Consider the following 22,086-nt stretch of genomic DNA (forward strand, 5'->3'; position numbering starts at 1 on the left):
TAAAATGGTCTTAGGCTTTTAGTGGATTTTTATCTCTTGCAGTGCTAATAATAAAACTATTTTATCCTTGAGGAGTGCAGGGAAGATTTCTTCCTTTGTGTTGGAACTCGGTAATATTTTACTTTGAGAGATGAATGCTCACAACATGAACTGAGATCATTGTGAACGTGTCTAACCTGAAGTAGGAAGCCACCAATGTACTACAGGTCCTCATTCTTTACTGCAAACTAAATGAACGCTAACTTTCATGTATTCATACGCACTCAAGATGTACTCTGCATCCATCTGTGCAAGTTTTTCCCAAGCAAAAATCTAGCACTTGGACATCATAACAATTTTCTGCAGCCAAAAGATCTACCAAAGTCATCATTGGTACAAGTATAAGCAGGCAGTAAAGTAACAGACTGTACAAAAAGTACCAACTGTTTTATGCCCCCCCACCAGTTGTATTAGGTAACCTTTGTGTAACACCTCCCTTCCCCACCCACCCAGATATGTATATTAGGTAGTCCATATAAGGTGGTAGCCATGCTGTCACCTCCCTTTCCCTAGCTTTCAAACACAGCAAGAGCACCAGAAAAGTCTGAACTCACCTGTTCTGCCTTGGTGCTCCCATTTCCTGCCTGATTAGCCTGCTCCAGCCTCCTGAGGTCTCCCTGACAACACCATATTCCCATTGGCATTAAGGAATTGACATCTCATACTGGCAGGTCACTTGAGCCGCAAACCAGCTGTGCGGGTAACCATAGAGATCAGACATGCAAACCAGAGTTGAAAATGGAGAAACATATCAACACTGCTGATTAGGCAGGACAGGTGAGCTATTTACCTCTGCTCTACTCACAGCTCTGAATTATGTCTTCAGTGCCCCCCACTCTGATGAGCTTCTTTGTGATCCAGGGCATCCCCATGGTTGCGGAGGTTATTGTTATGCCCCCTTACAGGTAGGTGTCACAATAAAACCAAAGTAATCAACAACTGTCAACTTATCTTAGGGTCTAGAGAATTTTAAAAAGCAATGATCCCATGGGTTAAAGATCAATATGATTTATAAAGTATCAGAATATTGTTCATTTGTCTACATTGATCTAACATCTTTCCAAAAAGAGAATTCAAACAGTGTCACTGTCAATGACGCAAACATCAAACTAATTTCCATCTAGTACAAGCTCTAATTTCCACCAAGACCTCAATTCCAATAAGTAATTCTAATACTGTATTATGCAAATGACATACTTGCTTAGAGAACTGATCCTCACAATACAAAATGTGGAAGTGGAATATGTGAACTATGAGAAATGTGTGTGTGTGTGTTTGCTTCACCCGAGTTGACGTGGTGTGAGTAAGTTTTTGTTTTTTTTATATATATTTTTTTATTCATGATATTTCTGCTGTTGCTCCTCCCTAAGCAACTGTTTCAAGTGTAAAGCACACATTTCACCTTGATGACCAGAATTGAAGCATCTGTCATCATGTTTCGTTGGGGCTGCCAATTTGCCTTTAGAAATTATACAATTTACGTGTCCTAAAAAATTTAGGTATTTCAGATTGAGGTCTGACAAATACTCCAGGCACCAAAAGGTTTTTTTTTGTCTCTGTTTTTTTTTTTTTTTTTTGCAGAAAATCTACTTAAATTGGAGATGCAAAGTGAGGTCAAACATTAAGGCAGTGCTGTCAGCTTCACAGACACTCAGAGAGACTCAGAGAGGGCTGTGCCAATGAAAATAAAGACATCCTACTGAAGAAGATGCTAGATACACAAACAATAATTGTTTGTGCATTAGATGTAGCTTTTGTTTTCAGTGTAATCTCTGAGTTCAGGTACACCTAAGAGCCAATAAAGAGGGGAAGGGGATAGGGCAAACAAAAAAAGCAAATACAAGCTACATAACATATTATCTACTAAATTACACTGAAACCAACTAAAGGCAAAGCAATAACAGCAAAGTTACCAACAAAAAATATAGGCAAGCCTGCTCCTGATCTTCAATTCCTGAATCAGATTATATGCTTTCTCATCTATACTGTATCAACACCAACCATCATATCAAGCTCAACACATACATTATATCTAATTAACATTGTCTCTCAACCAAAACACCTTTTTGTAATTTGCAAAACTTTTTATTTCTGCTCCGAAGCACAGATGTGAATTGTGTAAACCTATCAGCCCCATGTATTCCCATCTTTCCTCTGAAAATTCTCAAAATCGAACAAATATTTTACAAGCAGTCAGGCGTGTAGCATTAGGGGGTGCGGAGGTAGTAACCGCATCGGGGCCCTTTGAATAGTGGTAATCATTAACAAACTTTTCCCCATCCCCTTCTTGTACCTCTGACACTGCAGTTGACATTGGCAGGTTTAGTGCAACGTATCAATTGTTATGTATAGAGTGCTTGGGGGGGGGGGGGCAATGTTAAAGAGAACCCGAGGTGTGTTTAACGAATGTTATCTGCATACAGAGGCTGAATCTGCCTATACAGCCCAGCCTCTGTTGCTATTGCAAACCCCACTAAGGTCCCCCTGCACTCTGCAATCCCTTATAAAGCACAGCCGTGCTGTGAGGCTGTGTTTACATCTGTGGTGTCAGTCTCAGCTGCTCCCCCGCCTCCTGCATAGCTCCGGTCCCTGCCCCCGTCCCTTCCCTCCAATCAGCAGGGAGGGAAGGGATGCAGGCGGGGACTGGAGTTCTGCAGGAGGCGGGGAGAGCAGCAGACTGACACTATAGAGATAAACACAGCCAGCTCTGACAAGCTGTTTGTCAGCAGCACGGCTGTGATTTATGAGGGATTGCAGAGTGCAGGGGGACCTTAGGGGGGTTTGGGATAGCAACAGAGGCTGGGCTTTAACTTGCATCGGGGCCCACAGCTCATTAGCTACACCACTGCAAGCAGTAGTGTGTTACCAAAGTACATTCTTCGCAGCTCCTCCAGCATTTAAAAAAAATGCATAAAGCATATCTTTGTTTACTGTATGTATATATTCTACCTATCAAGTGACCAGTGGCATAACTATAGGGGAGCAGCAAGGGGGCCCAGTGCTGTGGGGGGGGGGGGACCCTACCACTTATCTTTCCTTTCTCTGATACATGAGTCCACCCTCTGCCTCAGGTGTTTCTGTGGCTACTCTTGTTATGGGTGTGAAGATAATGATGGCCACGCTTGTTTTATGTTCCTTGTGAGATGGCCTCCCTAGGCTGTGAGGGTCACTGAGGGGAGGCAAGGGAAGGGGTGTAAACATTGGGGGGCTCATCAAAGTTTTGCTGGAGGCCCCATGAACTGTAGTTACCTCACTGCATGTGAACCCCAGATGGACCAATCTGGAAATAAGTTTGCATAAAACAAATAAACAAACAAACAAACAACCTTTTTGCAATCAATGAAATATGCATACATATGCATCTCAAAGGTGTTGTACATTAAATGTTCTGAAAAATGAAAGACCTTTACAGGGGCTCTTAAAGAGAAACCGTAACCAAGAGTTGAACTTCATCCCAATCAGTAGCTGATACCCCCTTTCCCATGAGAAATCTTTTCCTTTTCTCAAATGGATCATCAAGGTGCTCTGTATGGCTGATTTTGTGGTGAAACCCCTCCCACAGTGTGATGTCAGCCACTCATAGCACTGAGGTACTGACATCACACTGTGGGAGCCTTGTTGCATTGTGGGAAACAACAGCTGTTTCCAACTGCCAGAAAAGCAAGCAGCATCTCCTTCCAGTGACATCACCTGCCAGAAGTAAAAATGACACCATGTGATAAATGTCAGGGTGTAAATCAGGGAGAGGAAAGATTTTACAATGGGCAAACACTGACTAAATCATTTATACATAATTATTGTAAAAATTAAGCACTTTTTTATTACATTATCTTCACTGGAGGTCATCTTTAACTACTTAATGGCCGTGTAATGCCAAGGGGCGTAACTTCGGCTGCAGCCCCATGACAGCCTAACGACAATTGGCATCAAGTCTTGGGGCTGGATTTTGCAGGAGATTCGCTTGAGAGACTTCCGACTTCAGTCTCCCAGCGGCAATCACCGCTCAGAGACTGTTAGCATAGTACAGCGCTGCGATCTAAGGCAAGGTGTGACACGGCTGTCCCCCTGGGACACATGAAAGTGATCGGCTCTCATAGGCTGAAGCCTATGACAGCCGATCGCCGTGATTGGCTGGCTGGGGGGAGGAAGTTAGGAAAAAATAAATAAATAGGGAAATGTAATTAGAAAAAAACAACATAAATATTTATAAAAATAAATAAATAAACACTGGGGGAGTGATTAGACTCCACCAACAAAGAGCTCTGTTGGTGGGGAGAAAAGGAGGGGGGATCACTTGTGTGCTGAGTTTTCCAGCCTTGCAGCGAGGCCTTAAAGCTTCAGTGGACAATTTAGGGGGGTTCAACACTGTGGTCCTCAAGTGGTTAAGTTACCTAAATAGGTCCACAATGCTGTCCAAGTACCTGGTCACTCCAGCTCCTGTCAGTGCCATTTTGTAGAGGGGTACTAGCAACAAACATACTGTTAGGCTAATGTAATGCAAATATATGAGAGATTTATAGCTCCTTTATCTGTGCAACATGGTGCTGAAAATAGGGAGACCAGACATTGCTAACATACTGGAGATCACACAACACTTTCACTCACATAGATACATATACATTCCATGCAGGTTAGTTTTAACTTTGGTACAGCGTTACAGGTATGTGGATGACATCTTGGTGATATGATGTTGTTTGCAGCTAACCATAACTAATCCACTTGTGGTGTTGATACTTCTGGCCTGTAGATGGCACTGTGATATACTGTCATGATACTGCATGAATGCATGTGATCTGTCTCTGTTCTAGACTTGTTAGTGCCTGTCCTGCTGTCTGTGTGTACTAGATAAAAAGTAAAGCGTGGCTTGATGTTTACAGGACTGCAGTAACTTGCAAATAAACCTAGTTCCAGTACTGTAACAAAATCCCTTTCCTATTAACCACTTTCCAACAACTAACCTCTTCCCTTAACCACAATACTTTCTGTACAGAAGCCCCTCCCCCTCACCACCTCACCCACCCTTTATAGTGTTAGCCCCTCCATGATGAACGTTTCCCTCCTGCCTCCTAATCTCCTAGCTTTATTGTCCTAAACTATAACCTTAAACTTCCTAATCTATGACCATTTGGAATTGATGATTAAGTAAAACAGAGAGGGGTACCCTCGATATCTGTTTCCTGCTGTTAGCACAAGCTAAAAATGCATTTCACTTTGGGATGACAGCAATATCTTGGTAAAAAATTATTTCTTTACTTTATACCTTTTCACTGTAACTTCACCATTTGAAGATATTGACTTCTGAATGTAGATACCAACATATGATTATTGTTATTATTACCAATGCTATTATTAATATTAATTTATGTAGCACTGATATATTCCACTATACTATATAAATACATAAGAAACACCAAAGAAAACCTAGAAATTGGACAAACTAATTACGCAAAAGAAGGTGGTCCAACTGTGGGACTTTTTAGGGGTTATGTAGATCAATCAATAGCTTAATACAGTGAAGAATTCGAAGTATGTACCAGTAACTTTACAGAGTATGATGATGGTGAACCTTCAGGCTAGGTGCACATTTAGCGAAAACGCTAGGGTTGCAGGAAACGCTGCATTTTTGCTGCTAATGGAAGTCTATGTGCTGCAGGAAAAAAACGCATATCAAAAACGCATATGCGTTTTTGATGCATGCATTTTCAAAAACGCTAATTTTTTTGCATGGTATTATAAAACGCAGCAAAAATGTACATAATGAAAGTCAATGGAAATGCAATGGTATGCGTTTTCCATGCTTTTTAATGCGTTTTTGGGAAAAAAATGTTTTATGATGTATTTTTACTTCCTGTTGTCTTCCTAGTGATTTGTATAAAATGCGAAAGAAAAACACATGAAAAACGCTTGAAAAACGCATCTGCAAAAAATTCATATGCACCAAAAATGCAGTAAAACGCACACAACATAAAAAAATGACATAAAATGCAACCTTTCTTGTTATTTTGTGTGCACCTACCCTCAAGCTTTGGCTTCAGAGACCGCATTACTAGCGACTGCACCACCCAGAAGGAGGGTGATCCACCTAAGTGTACACTTGTAAGTTATATGGGTTTCTGTTTTATTCCAGGTCTTGCCTGTACACATCTCATGAATCAATGTTAACTTCTACAGGAGCATCTGTGAACAGGTAAGCTATGTACAACCTTTATATACAAAAGGGGGAATAAATCATACCACCGCACAATGGAGGGTAAAGAACGAGGACCGTCTGTTGTAACAGCATCTGCATACAAAAATGTGCACACAATCCGGCATCAACTCAAAATTATTTGCATTTCATTTACCATGCCTATGGACAATTATCAAAGTAAAACACCCCACAATGCCTGTTAGAATTATATACATATGGACTGATTTCTGAACATTTAAATAGACCTTCCACTCCTAAAAGACACATGGTATTTCTATCATTATGTTGTACAACGTCAACTCAGGAGTGCAATTTTAAAACCATTTTTGGGAATTCTGCTTTTACTAACTCGCTTGTAAATATGTTGTTATGGATTCCAAAGATTCTATAATGACCATCAAAGGGATATCAGTTTCATCAGTGGAGGGTAATTAAAGACATTTTACATACAAGACTGCAAACTTTGTTGTACATTTCTACAGTAACATGAAAAAAAGGAAAGAGCTTCCAAAAATGAACAGTGAGTGTCTGGGCCGGTTCCTATTGTGTGTGTTTCGCTTGAAACTTTCGTTTTGCCAGTAGTAATGACATTTTCATTACCATGTACATTTTGGTATTCTTGGAAATACTGTCTGCAATTTTGGTGCAATTGCATTTCTGTGTCTCTCCCTACAATTACATTTTACTTTGCAGCTCACTCATCATCAAGTAGCAAGTGTCCCAAAAATGAAACATGTTGGCGCTTTTTATTCTTATGGGAACAAGCCCTTATTGCTTGGAAATCATCAGCACAACAAGGAAGATCCTTAATTAAGAGAGTCATGTCAGCAGTATTTTCCTGCCCAGAAATGTTATAAAAACTCCCCTGTAGTGATGACAGAAAAAAAGACAGATATCAGCACAATCCTGTAGCAGGAAGTTGTAAAATGAATATCCCTCGTTCAAACTACTCATGTAGCTTAAGTATTTTCTAATATCGCTTAATCTCATAAATGCACATATAACAGATGTTATTTGAGATGGGTACAAATCAGGTAGAAAGTCTCAAGCGGAAAGACTCAAACAACTATACAGTAAATGGAATGACATTCATTTACACATACCCCCGTCCCCATCCTTCAATAACATTGAACAAAACTTTGAAATACCACAGTTTGCAAATTAAGACCTTTAAAATAATTGAATGGCTTCAGTAGCAATGGGATTATTAGGATAATGTGATGTTTAAGAAGGGCTTTTGTTTTGCTTCTCAAAGGAGTTGCTGGAATTTTTTGCTGAGCTCATTCCACTAGGGACCTGCTAGCAAGAGATCAGTTATGACTTTTATTAAAGTCAGCTAGGCCCGATACCTGGATGTGTGAAAGCCTAGAGGAATTTCTCTTTCTGCAGCTCTGATTGAAGTTTAATGGAATCTAGACAAAAGAAACGTTCTTAACCTGCTCACCCACCTCTTCCAATGTAGAAGTATACTGGGGACATGTCCTCGTCCTCAGAGACTAAATCAAAACCGATGGCTTTTTTCCCATCATCTCACAGCCTAGTGGAAGGCAAAATCTGTAAGGATTAACCGCTAAAAGAGAATCCTGACCTCAAGGGGCCTGGATTCTCTATGGATTCACCTTTCCCCTGCCCAGATCAGCCCTCTTATGTTCGCAGAAACACAGAAGTTAATTCTGAAGTTTTATGCTATACAGGAGGAAAAAAAGACAAATGAAAGTAGTTGCTAAGTGACTTTTTATGTTTTTTTTCTGCTAAAATGTCCTTTAAGTAGTTATAAAGTATAATGAAAAAAAAAGAAAGAATTATTTGGATTTTTTGAACACCAATTACACATTTTGATGGACAGTTTTACAGGACTTAAGTGATTTCTTCAACGTCCGATGTTATAATTCATAGACATTTTCCTTGTCAAAAAAGATAGAACATGATAAAGCACATTTTTGTGTTTTTACTTGCCTTTTATACATGCACATTCAATAACTACAAAGGAAAGTACCATGCCTCTGCAAGTTATTTTGTTAATTGCCATTTATGTGCATCTGCCTTTTGTTATTCTCCCCTTACCTGAAACAGAACACATGAAGACATAAAAGTCCAAAAACTGATTTTGGAATGAACAAGGTACATATCAGTATACCATTTTAGAGATGTTGAATATTTAAGTAATTTTTTTCTTCCTAATTTATTTATTCCTATGTATTTGAATAATAATAATAATAATAATAATAATAAACATGTCAGTAATATTTAAAATATTGTTTTCCTACTTTTATTATGTTAATGCAGAATACACAAAATTCCTTCTGATTCCTATAAGGGAAAAGTGGGAGAGGGTCTGGAGCCTGCTTTATGTGGTGTAATTCAACAGTGATCAGCCCCCCCCCCCCCCCCCAAAAAAAAAGAAGAAAAAAACAACAAAGAAACAACATTGGCTCCAGTTGGCTTCAGGCGTCAAGGAAAAACATCATAGACATACCACAGTTTACTGACTTGCCTATCAATCAGATCCAATGGTAACTATCATCTAAAATTTTATTCATACATATTTTTGCATTAAAATTTATATTTTCATCAAATGCAGTATTTTCACAAAAATCTAATGGATTTTTTTGCAAAATATACATTTTCACAAAAATTAGAATTTTCTTTGAAAGGTGTTCTATACTGCCTATTGTAATGCTTACTATGGCTGTTTAATCACTGTTTTTGAAAAAGCAGTAACACATAAAACGCAAATTGATGCAGATGTGACATGTTGCAGTTCTCTGTAGTACCACTATCACATGTCACATCCTGACACACTTTGTGTTAATAATGCTGCCATTCACCTGCATTTGAATTGCACCCAAATGTGTGTGCACATATGCCCCACGCCATCCATATGGATACACGCTGCCACTTAGTCCTGGGTTACCATCACATGGTAACCCATTGGTCTGTTTTGGTCTGGGCAAGTATTGCCCTTTCCCTACTCTATGTGGCTACTCTGAACATCTGGGAGGATACTAATGTGCAATATTTGTATTTTGTGGGTTTATCTCCATCTTCATGGATGTCTACTTGCACTTCTATGCCTCTAAAAAGTAGCAGTAATGCTATGAAACGTGCATTAGGTTTCTGATTGTACAGTGACTCTACATGATCATGGAATCCATGTTTTATTGTTGTTCACGTACCTGATTTTAAGGATGTACAATAAATGTTTTATTTTATTATCTACTTTGTAGATTTACATATCCATCTTTAACCAGTTCCCCACCACTATATCGTAGATCTCCGCTCCTGTGGACTTCAGCACCAGGGGTTTAGATATATGTTTTTTGTTTATTTACCTCACCGTTTCCGATTGTCGCGCCACTGCTGTTCATTCACTCCGGAATCCCGCTGTTTTGGCAATAGTGAAAGGAAACAGCTTGTTCCCAAACCCAATCACAGTGCCTGTGATGAATGAAAAGCTGGTGTTAGTGAGACGCAGGCTTTCATTTACTAAACCAAAAGTAAACAATTACACTTAATAGTTCCGTATACTGTTTACAGTACTCAGCAATTAAGTGTAGCACCAATTTGTGGCCAAAATTGTAAAAATGCACACCCACATACAATTTATAGCCACTTCCCGACCACCTAACGCCATATGGCGGCAGGAAAGCAGTACTGTTGTTCCTCCGCGCCACCATATGGCGTCATCTCGTGAGGAGCGAGATTTGACGGGAGCTCGCGCTCGCACAACCCCTTGATTGGGACTGGCAGGCTGATTTTTTCAGTATTTAACGTGTATTTATTTCTATAGCATTGACATCTTGCACAGCGCTGTACAAAGTATAGTCTCTTCACCTAACTGTCCCTCAGAGGGGCCCACAATCTTCTCCCTGTCATAGTCATATGTCTATATATGTTAGTGTAGTGTTTTGATCTTACTATAGGGCCATTTGGGGGGGGGGGGGGATAAAAAATATATATACAGTATATTTCAAAATACAGGTCTTTTTTTTTATTGAAGAGAATCTGTATTGTCAAAATCGCACAAAAGTAAACATACCAGTGCGTTAGGGGACATCTCCTATTCCCCTCTGTCACAATTTCGCCGCTCCCCACCACATTAAATGTAGTCAAAACTGTTTTTTTTTTTTTTTAAAAAAAACCTAATTTGTGGTGAAAAAAACAATATATAGATAACTTTGGTGTGTGATAAGTAACAATAAAGTTAATGGCGAATGAATGGGAGGAACGCGATGTGAAAATTGCTCTGGTTTTCAAAGGGTAGAAAACCTGTGGTTGGGAAGTTGTTAAACCGTATCCATTTTTTTTTGTTTTGTTGAAATATTGACCATTTGGGGTGGTCAATTATACTAGTGACATGCTAAATTAACTGTCAAATGATGCTACAAAACTGGCTGTACCTTCACAAGTAAGGTTGATTTTGTGCCATGAGGTTAATTTTTTACCATCACTGTGTTTTAAAATCGATGCTTTTATGTGATCTGAGAATTTAGGCCCCTGCTATTATCAAAAGTTTGGGCACTGCCATAGGCACCAAGTTTTTTTTATTGAATTTTCCATTTTGCAGCAGATTGTCATTGGGGGGGCGGGGTGTTAAGGTTAACTGTGGGGGTGGGATGGTTAAGGTCAGCCATGGGGGGTTGGGGGGTGAAGGTTAGCTGTGGGGGTAGGTGGTTAAGGTTAGGCATCAGTAGGGGGAGGGTCCAGTGTGAGAATAGGGTTAAATTTAGCTATTAACCACCCTGGCGTTCTATTAAGATCGCCAGGGTGGCTGCGGGAGGGTTTTTTTAATTAAAAAAAAAACTATTACATGCAGCCAACTGAAAGTTGGCTGCATGAAAGCCCACTAGAGGGCGCTCCCGATGCGTACTTCTGATCGCCTCCGAACTGTTTGTTCCGGCTGCGCTGGCCTCAGGTGGCTGGGGGGACCCTCTTTCGCCGCTGCACGCGGCGGATCGCCGCGTTGCGGCGGTGATCAGGTAGCACACGCAGCTGGCAAAGTGCCGGCTGCGTGTGCTCCTTTTTATTTGAGCAAAATCGGCCCAGCAGGGCCTGAGCGGCAGCCTCCGGCGGTAATGGACGAGCTGAGCTCGTCCATACCGCTAAGGAGGTTAATGCCAAAAACAACTTGTTTCAGCTTTACTTCTGTGCACTTTTGCATAGATGACCCTTCATGACTATTACTATCAACTGCACATGCTCAGTGCAAAGCTAATTAAGTGTCCATCACCCTAGCGGCCAGTGGACTTCCACCAGTAGCATCCCTACTACACTATTACAGATAGACAACTGTCCTGACATTGGCACAGATCATGAACAAGTGAAGGCACAAACAGCAGTGATCAGTGCATCTGGATGCTTCCCTTATACAATTTAAGCACTTATCTGCCCTCATGTTGCCTCTAGCCAGCTAGTCCCTAAGAATTTCACCTTTCTTTGTGGAAAGAATGAGCGTTCACAGTTCAGGTTTGTGCCCAACACAAGCTTTACTGCTTACATTAGAACCTAATAAATTATATCTAGACAACACTGTGTACTGCAAACATTACAATAGCTAAGGTGAAAAAACAGGTGAGAAAGTAGATAAAGTGATAAATAAAGCAATAGTGAAAATTTGTCAAATGCAGTTTATGGTTAAAAGTCACACAGTGTGTGTATATATATATATATATATATATATATATATATATATATATATATATGCAGTATATATATCATTGAAGGTGAAGCTCAAGGGAATACTTTGAAGCTCTATGCAATCACATGATTCAAGGAGAGTTAGCGAGATACAAATAAGTGAGCTACATGGTCTTCCTATTTTAGAGCAGATATGTGAATAACAGTAGTTATATACATTCTGCATGTAGTAGCCTTGATAATCTGTAACTTCCTACAAGGACTTTATTACTGAGGATGACAAATCTCTCCACTCAAGTGTTTCATTTCATCCCTCGCCTGAAGCCTCTCAGATCCAAGGCCGATAGGGAGCTCCTGATCTACTCGGCTTAATAATATGCATGTCCTAATCTGTATCAAACCCCATCTGCAAAGTAAGAAGATTGCATGACAGACACAGATACCATCTGACGTTGTGGAGGACATGATTTATTAATGGCCACCTCACTGGTAGAGAACATGGCAGGATGGCTGGAGCATAAACTGTGATGATATATTGGGCTGGAATGTTAGGGAATGAGTGTTGCCTGCATTAATGGTAAAGTTTGTTCCTGATAGTTTTTTTTCAAACGCAGTTTTCACAGTAAAATAATGGCCCTGCTTTAAAATCCATGTCCATTTAGGCAGCTCAGAGAAAAGTAGCCAGAAATGAGACAGCGGATGTGAACTTCAGAAATCTCAGGCTTGGCCATTTTTCTCTCCCAGATGTAGGCGGAATTAACGAACATAACACAAAAATAATTGTGAGACTACTGGAATTATTTAATATCATAATAATTAAATAATAATTTTTAGGAATAATTTAAGTTATTTAGGAACACATGGAAGGTTTCTGATTCTGCGGTATGGAAAGGTTTTCCAGGATACATTGTCTTTTTTGAATGACGTGATGCTTAGATAGGAACTTGTAACTTCTTTTGCTGATTCTACAGTTTGTTGTTAATATAGTAACAGCTTAGTTGGTATATTCCACATCATGTCAGGGCAGCCAGCTGAGATGTTTTCAGCTTCCCCTCAGTGGCTGTCAGTGGAAATGCATTGATGCAGTGAATTGTTTACCTGCTAGGCAGACTTAGCCACAGAGTTAAACAACCAGCAAATTAGCAACTTTTAAATGCTAGCAATGGCGAGTCTCATACTCTCATCTTTGTGGTTCACTTTAAAGGAGGAGAAGTAGAAATATAAGTGAGGGTTGAGAAAGAAAATGATATATGAATCATTTTCATTTAACCACTTGATGACCACAGTGTTAAACCGTCCTAAAGACAAGGCCATTTTTTGCTAAATTGGCCACAGCAGCTTTAAGGCATAGCTTCAGGGCTGCACAACTCAGCACACAAGTGATCGCCCCCACACACACCTTTTCTCCTCACCAACAGAGCTTTCTGTTGGTGGGGTCTGATCGCTGCCCCAATGTTTTTTGGGGGTTTTTTGCAAATATTTATGTTATTTTTTTTAAATTAAATTTCCCTATTTATTTATTATTTTTTTCCCCTAACTCCTTCCCCCCCCAGCCGGCCAATGATGGCGATTGGCTGTCATAGGCTTCAGCCTATAGAGCTGATCTCTCTCCTGTGTCCCAGGGGGACAGCTCCGTCACACGGCTGTCCCCAGTACAGCGCTGCCTTATATAGCAGCGCTGTACTATGCTAATAGATGGCAGTTTTGCCGTCTAACAGTCTCTGAGTGGTGATCGCTGCTGGGAGACTCTACCAAGTGGAGATGCGCCCACATTGGCGCACGCGATCTCCTGCAAAATCCAGCCCCAGGACTTGACACCAATTGGCGTTAGGCGGTCCTGGGGCTGCCACCGCAGTCACGCCCATTGGCGTGATGCGGTCGTTACAACTTCTAGTATCATCATCAATAATAAATATCCAACATATATTATGCAAAGTTTTACAGCTAATGAGGGATGCAAACTAAAGCATTGACAAAAGCATGAAACGACTAGAGGTTCCTAACCAAAGCAAGACTTGGGGTGACATTAGATACAATAGGTAAACAAGACGGCAGGAGTTGGATGTGAAGGGAGTTAGTTGATTTCTAATAAAAGTTTTATCTAGAGCGAAGGTAACATATGGTATGTGGTATCCCGACCATACTGCATACTGTATTTCAAACCAATTTCAACAGAAAGCTGTCTGATCTTGTTGTACTTTGGGTTAAGCTTTAAGAATTACTCTTGGATTTGCTAAAGAAAAATACCCCACTTTTATACTTTATACTATTATGCAATTCGGCATTGCAAAACAATCAATCCCTCTGATTGTAAACTGTGTAGACAGATATAAATCCCTACACTGAATCTCAATCAAATTCCAACAGAAATTGATCAAGCGTTAGTTGAAACACTGTAACGCATATTTGCAGTGTAGCACTAAGTAGCCATTGGTCCCCATCAACCCTCTTCCCCAATTTTCTTTCTACCAGAAAGTGCCAGCATTTCCAATTACACTTTAGAGCCACAGGTTGCTTGAAATTCATTAACATGCTGGGGAAGGGAGCACAAAAGAGTGAAGATACATTTCTAGCTGAATTTTAAAGATGGTGTATTAAGAGCAAGGATTGGTCATATCAAATATTAACTAGAGACTACTTTCTTTGTTTAAGCATCTTGTAAACTTGTTATTGAGAATGCCGTACAGTCTGTTGCTCGGGTTCGGCATGTAGCGGAAATAATTGACAGATTATTGGGTGGGGCTGGGGAAGACCCAGCTGTCATGGTACACATTGGCACCAATGACAAAGTTAGTGGGAGATGGAAGGTCCTCAAAAATGATTTTCAGGTACTTGGAGATAAACTTAAAGCAAGGACCTCCAAGGTGGTGTTCTCTGAAATACTGCCAGTGCCACGCGCTACATCTGAGAGACAGAGGGAGCTTAGGGAGTTAAATAAGTGGCTGAGAAATTGGTGTAGGAAGGAAGGGTTTGGGTTCCTGGAGAACTGGGCAGACTTTGCAGTCGGCTACAGGTTCTACAGCAGGGATGGGCTGCACCTTAATGGGGAGGGTGCAGCTGCATTGGGGGAGAAGATGGCTAAACGGTTGGAGGAGATTTTAAACTAGGATCTGGGGGGAGGCGGGAGGATAAAGTCTCAATATGTAGACAAGATAAGGTAAAAATACAGTGGGAGCCTAACATTATGGGGGGTGGAGAGGGGGGTGGAGACAGTGTAAAGATTAAGGAGGTTGGTAAAACTTCAAGTAGCCCATTTCGTGTAAACAAAATTGGTAAATGTGTTGGTAAAAATATAAAGTGCATGGTAACCAATGCTCGGAGCCTTGCAAATAAAATAGACGAACTAGAGTTCATTCTGAATGACAAAGGCTATGACATTGTGGGAATAACCGAGACATGGATGGATGAAAGCCATGACTGGATAGCTAATCTAAAAGGATACAATGTGTTTAGGAGGGATAGAACAGGGAAAAAAGGTGGAGGGGTTTGTCTCTTTGTTAAGAATTCTTTTACAGCTGTCCTCAACGATGAGATGGAGGAAGATTGCGAAGATGTGGAGTCCGTTTGGGTAAATATTCATGGTGGAAATAAAAGTTGCCAATTGCTTATTGGGGTATGCTACAGACCACCTCTTATTAATGAAGCTGCAGAACTGCGATTACTACAGCAGATTGAAAAAGCTGCAAGTAAAAACGAGGTCATAATTATGGGCGACTTCAACTTTCCAGACATTGACTGGGGTATTGAGGCTACCCATTCTGGTAAAAACAGCAGATTTCTGGCAGCACTACAGGACAATTACTTGACTCAAATGGTAACGGAACCAACTAGGGGGAATGCGTTACTGGATCTGATCATTTCTAATAGACCAGATAATGTATCAAATGTGCAGGTTCAAGAACATTTGGGAAATAGTGATCACAACATGATAACGTTTGATCTGGTGACTGATAGGCCACGGGGCAGCGGGACCACTAAAACTATGAATTTTAGAAAAGCAAAGTTCAATCAAATTAGGCAGGCACTAAGTTTGGTGAACTGGGATAATGTACTACAAGGGGACGACACTGAAGGGAAATGGCAAGCTTTTAAACGTATTCTCAATCAATATTGTAGTATGTATATCCCATATGGAAACAAAATGTCTAGGAATAAAAAAAGGCCTCTATGGATGAATAGAAAGGTTAGGGATAAAATGAAGAGGAAAAAGAATGCCTATAAGGTCCTAAAACAGGAGGGGACTGAGGCTGCACTAAGCAATTATAAGGAGTGCAATAAAAATTGTAAAAAAGAAATTAGGCTGGCAAAGATCGAAGCTGAAAATCAAATCGCTAGGGATATCAAATCTAACCCAAAAAAGTTTTACAAGTACATCAACTCTAAAAAAAGAAAGGTTGACTGTATAGGAATCCTAAAGGATGAGGGTGGGAACTCAATGGTGGACGACCAAGGTAATGCAGAGTTACTAAATGCTTTCTTTGCTTCTTTCTTCACAAAGGAAACAGCACTGTTGCAAATTACAGAGGCAGAAGAGTCTCAATCTTCTAACTGTAATATTAAATACTTAACGCAGGAAGAAGTAAAGGCAAGACTAAATAAATTAAAAATAGACAAGGCACCTGGCCCGGATGGCATGCATCCTCGGGTCCTAAGAGAATTAAGTTCAGTTATAGCTAAGCCCCTTTATCTTATCTTTTGTGACTCTCTTGCAACTAGCAGAGTCCCAGTGGATTGGCGTACAGCCCACGTTTTCCCATTATTTAAGAAGGGCAAAAAATCAGATCCAGGAAATTATAGACCTGTAAGCTTAACATCAGTTGTATGCAAACTATTTGAGGGGTTACTAAGAGATACTATACATGACTTCATAGTAGAAAATAATCTTATTTCTCAGCATCAACATGGGTTTACTAAAGACAGGTCCTGTTTGACTAACATGCTCAGCTTTTATGAGGTAGTGAATGCTAATATGGATATTGGGAATGCTGTAGATGTGATATACTTGGACTTTGCAAAGGCCTTCGACACTGTTCCCCACAGAAGTCTGGTGCAAAAGTTGAGGATGCAAGGACTGGGGAAGAGTTTGTGTGCATGGATAGGGAACTGGCTAATGGACAGAAAACAAAGAGTTGTGGTCAATGGATCGTACTCAAAATGGGAGACTGTTAGCAGTGGGGTCCCACAGGGGTCTGTACTGGGTCCAGTGCTCTTCAATTTATTTATTAATGACCTAGTAGATGCAGTAGTGAGCAATGTTGCTATTTTTGCAGATGATACAAAATTGTGCAGAATCATCAACTCTCAGGAAGATAGTGTCATATTGCAACAGGATCTGGATAGGATGGCTATATGGGCACATACATGGCAGATGAAATTCAATGTTGACAAATGTAAAGTCATGCATTTTGGCCGTACCAATGGTCTAGCACCATAAAAAATAAATGGGATACAGTTGGGAACATCAAACTTGGAGAAGGACTTAGGAGTACTCATCGACAACAAGTTAAATAATCGTACTCAATGCCAAGCCGCTGCAGCTAAAGCGAACAAAATTTTGGGATGCATTAAAAGGGAAATAAAAACTCGAGATGCTAGCATAATATTTCCCCTGTTTAACTCTCTAGTAAGGCCACATCTGGAATATGGAATTCAGTTCTGGGCACCACATTACAAAAAAGATATTGCAGTTTTAGAGCAGGTGCAGAGACGAGCTACAAAATTGATACGTGGGATGGAAGGTCTCGCTTACCAAGAAAGGTTAGATAAACTGGGTTTATTTAGTCTAGAGAAAAGACGCCTTGGAGGAGATCTAATTAACATGTATAAATACATTAGAGGGCAATATAATAGCTTGGCGGATGAGCTTTTTGTCCCTAGGCCTTCTCAAAGGACTAGAGGACATGAGCTGCGCATGGAGGAAAAACGTTTTAGCCATTTATTTAGGAAAGGGTTCTTTACAGTAAGAGTGGTTAAGATGTGGAATGCATTGCCACAGGAAGTTGTTATGGCAAACTCTATACCTGCATTTAAAGGGGGCTTAGATGCTTTCCTTGCGTTGAAAGACATCCATGGCTACAATTACTAGGTTATGCCTAATGATGTTGATCCAGGGATTTTATCTGATTGCCATCTGGAGTCAGGAAGGAATTTTTCCCATTTGGGGCTAATTGGACCATGCCTGGTGGGGTTTTTTTCGCCTTCCTCTGGATCAACAGGGGTATGTGGGGGACGGGCTGGAGTTGTACTTTGTACTGGTTGAACTCGATGGACGTATGTCTTTTTTCAGCCAAAATAACTATGTAACTATGTAACTATGTAAAATCTATCCTCACCTTGCAGCATTTTTTACAAGTGCCTAAAACGTTTGCACAAGCACAGACGCATGCACGGAAGCACACACACGCCTGGGCGGACACACACCGTACACATAGAAGCATACAGGCAAACACACACACGCACCACACACACACACACGCGCGCGCGCCCACGCACATACACGCACGCACGCACGCACGCAATATGTGGGGCTTGGAGTGTAAAGTATGCAGTCTTTTTAATGTGTGTGACTATGAAAGGCTTCAGGACAGAATGCTATCAGTTCAGTCATGTATAACAATCAGAACCAGTAGGAGAATTAGAACTCTTTATTAAGTGGCACTATTGCAGCGGGAAATATAATACATGACATGGATCATCTGGCAGTTGCTCTCAGCAGTGAGAAAGAACATCAAACTTGTTACTGTGTGGTTGTATCTCCTGCCATGATTGCTCATTGTAGACAGACAGGGTTAAACTATCCCCTTTTTTTACGGCAATGACAATCTGCACAAGAGCTACTCTAATTTCCCATCTCAAGTGATTACAGCTTTATGATCGAATGAATATTTGTAATTAGTGCTTCATAAAAAGCTGCAAATTACTTGGTATTAGTAGAACAAAAAAAAAAACCATTTATTCTTTTAAATCCATGGGCCCTTTACATTTTGCTTGAACAACAATGGTTATTGTTATTTTGTTTAAAAGTTTATTGGCAGTGCTTTGGATAAACTTTAATTTGTATGCTATTTATGCTACATATTTGATAATAACAAGTTACATCCTGTTATATATTTTGCACTTTACCCATAAAATGTCAGTGCAAAAGAAAGCACTGTAGCAAGCAAGTAGTGGCATAAGACAAAAAAAAGATAGTCTAACTTTGATACATCATTTTGGCAACGTTTTCCTTTTTTATTACTTGTACAAATGAGTACAGAAAATATAAAATAAACATAAAATAAAAAATACCCCCCCCCCCCCCCCCATGGTGTAGTTTTTGGAAAGATGGATGGAGCATTACAATATACTATATATATATATATATATATATATATATATATATATATATATATATATATATATATATCTACACATACAGTGTATATATATATATATATATATATATATATATATATATATATATATATATATATATATATATATATATATTCAAGATAAGTGGGTATGATAGTGGGAGGATATTATCATCGATTAGGGTTAGGAGGTTTCACCAAAGCAGGATTGGGGTTAGTGGAATAGTTGGTGGGAGGTTAGTAATATTGATTATGGTTATGAGGTTGTCACCAGGAAGCTATTTCATTAGGGGGGGGGGGGGGGGTTAAGACTAACGCCTGGTACACACCTTCAATTTTAATTTGTCAATGATTGGCCATTTTAACCATCTCCATGTTGTATGAGGGTCAACAGATTTTGATTGCTATGAATATACCTCTGTGCTTACCTTAGGTAGCTTAGGTTGGTGTTAGGTGTCATCATCCTTTTAGCTTCTGCTCGATATTGGGGGAAACCTCAAAATGTGCCTCTGAGACTCAACAGTAAAATACACGTGCTTATTTATCAAGCTGCCACAATCAAAATGATAACTTTAGGTCTCCCTCTTATGAATGATGTGATTAGTTCAATAACTTCTGTGGTCCTATACATACAGAAAGTAATAATAAGAAAGTTCTTCTTACTCCATGCTGGGCATAGATGTACCGTATATCAAATGGAACACATGTACATAGTGCTGAATGGCAATTGCATTTTTTTTTCTCTAATTAACTTGGATTTTCCAGTCTATTCTCCACCTGACCAGATAAGCAAACTGACATGAAGACAAGCTATGCGCTGCTGATCAGTGAATAAAGAAAAAAATTACTATAGGCTGGTATACAAGTGAGTAGTGCTCGCTTGTGTTTCAGAACCATGGCCAGCACAACAGTATGACCTGCACATTCATTGTTTCAGTAAACCGTGTTCTCCCATAGACCCTGCAGTTAGAGGAAAACAAATGTGCATCATATCATTAAAGATACAGTGTGTAAGGAGTGCCCCCCAGTTAATTTATTTTTTGGCGCATGGGAGCTTCCAATCCAATCCCTGAAATGTCTATATTATTTGTCCCTGTCTTGTATCTAATTGATCGTGCATATGTCACCGCATTTGTACTATTTGTTGAATAATACTTTCTGTTCAATAAAAATCTTTGTTGAAAAAAAAGAAAAGGATACAGTGTGTAAACATGTCAAGTAACGTGTATAATTTGCACATAAAGTCATGTTTTAATGTTTTTCAAGCACCACTAGTGATGAGCAAGAATTTCACATAATTGTCATTTTGTGTCATAATTTGCAATTACGATGCAAAATGTAAGGAAAAATCATAATTAATTTTGTTTGTGCCATAATTAAAAACTGTAATTTTGCATACTTATTGCTTACTTTAGTGGTTAATAGCAAAGCCCCCCACATGCTAGTGTCACCAAAATTGCTACCTATGCTCAGGAAATAGTGGAAACAATTCAACAAATGTTTTTTCAAAAGGTTTTTGAGAAAAACAATTTCTACACGGCTGCTGGCGTGATGATGCAAAGCGGCCGGCATGATGACAAATTGCGTCAATAACCAGGAAGAGACGGCTGACACTAGGCCCGGGTGTCGCCGGGTGATGTGGATAACCGGGGGCCGGTGGAGGCTGAACGAGCAGACCCAGGAGGACGCAGTGGGACCTCGCCGCCTGCGGTGAGCTGGAAGAAGCCCCAGGTAAGTGTATTCTTTTAAATTCGAGCACTCCTCGGAGTCCCTTTAAATCTAACCACATCCCCTAGTATAAGCTTCTTTTTGTAGGTTAACTCTAACTGGCTCCCAATATACATTCTCTAACCTCTTAGCCTACCCAATACTCACTTTCTTTACTTCCTGTTGTCTTTGTTAGCATCTGGAATGGAGCACCAGTGTTTGTTTTTAAAGTGCAGCCAATTGATGAATATCAGCTATAGTGCATATATTTTCCCACTGTGCAACAACTGAGCACTGGTATCCAAACATTCCAGCATGCACCAATTAGCTGCATATTGCTGCTTCACACATTTGTACAGATATCAAACTGATCACAAATGATCTTTTGTATGTCAAAAATGTACTGTCTGTACCAGAGCAGGATCATCCACCAGGCACTCTAGGAAGGTGTTTGGGGCCTAGTGGGTGTTAAGGGGCCCACCTGCCACCTTCAGCTTACCAAAAGGACCACAAGGGGGGCCCAAATCTACTACCTTGCCAAGGGTCCTATTTCATCTTAATCCAGCTCTGTTCTGTACAGACCTTAAAGCTAACCTTTACTTACAGGGACCCTGTTGTAAGAGGGATATAGAGGCTGTCATATTTATTTCCTAGTATAGAATGACAGTTGCCTGGTGTCCTGCTGATCCTTTTGGTTGCACTAGTGTCTAAATCGCACACCTGAATCAAGCATGCAACTAGTATAGGGAGACTTTTATCATAGCACTCGACATTCATACTTGCTCTAGGTCATTTGCTGAAAGTATAGAATCATGAGTGCAAACCTGAAATTGGCATAGTTTAAAAGGACAAAACAACAGCCTTCCTCTCACTTCTAGGTTACATTAAAGCATTGCTTAAATAATGTAATTTATTTTTGCAGTGAGCATTTCTAGGGGCAGGCGACAGGTCACTGACTAGGGTGCAGTGTTAGAGGGGGGAGCAGCACAAACATGGAAGGAGGAGAACCCAGGCATATGCAGAGAGAGCTACCTATAATGGGAGTGCTACATCTAGCTACCAATACTGGGGCCTACCACTGGCTACCTATCCTGGGTGGAGAGGGGGGATGATCACATGCTGTATTGGAATCCTAATCATGGAGGAAGCCCACACTGTTAA

At 40.2% G+C, this 22,086-nt stretch overlaps 1 long non-coding RNA gene across 1 annotated transcript; it reads left to right on the forward strand.

The window, feature by feature from the left end:
• The first annotated feature begins 567 nt into the window (after positions 1-567).
• Positions 568-20,909, forward strand: LOC137544361 (uncharacterized). The gene is made up of 3 exons (XR_011025830.1): positions 568-816; positions 6,167-6,226; positions 20,731-20,909. It is a non-coding gene; the product is annotated as an uncharacterized lncRNA (long non-coding RNA).
• Positions 20,910-22,086: the final 1,177 nt, after the last annotated feature.

This window comes from Hyperolius riggenbachi, chromosome 2 (assembly GCF_040937935.1).
Source record: "Hyperolius riggenbachi isolate aHypRig1 chromosome 2, aHypRig1.pri, whole genome shotgun sequence".
NCBI lineage: Eukaryota > Metazoa > Chordata > Amphibia > Anura > Hyperoliidae > Hyperolius > Hyperolius riggenbachi.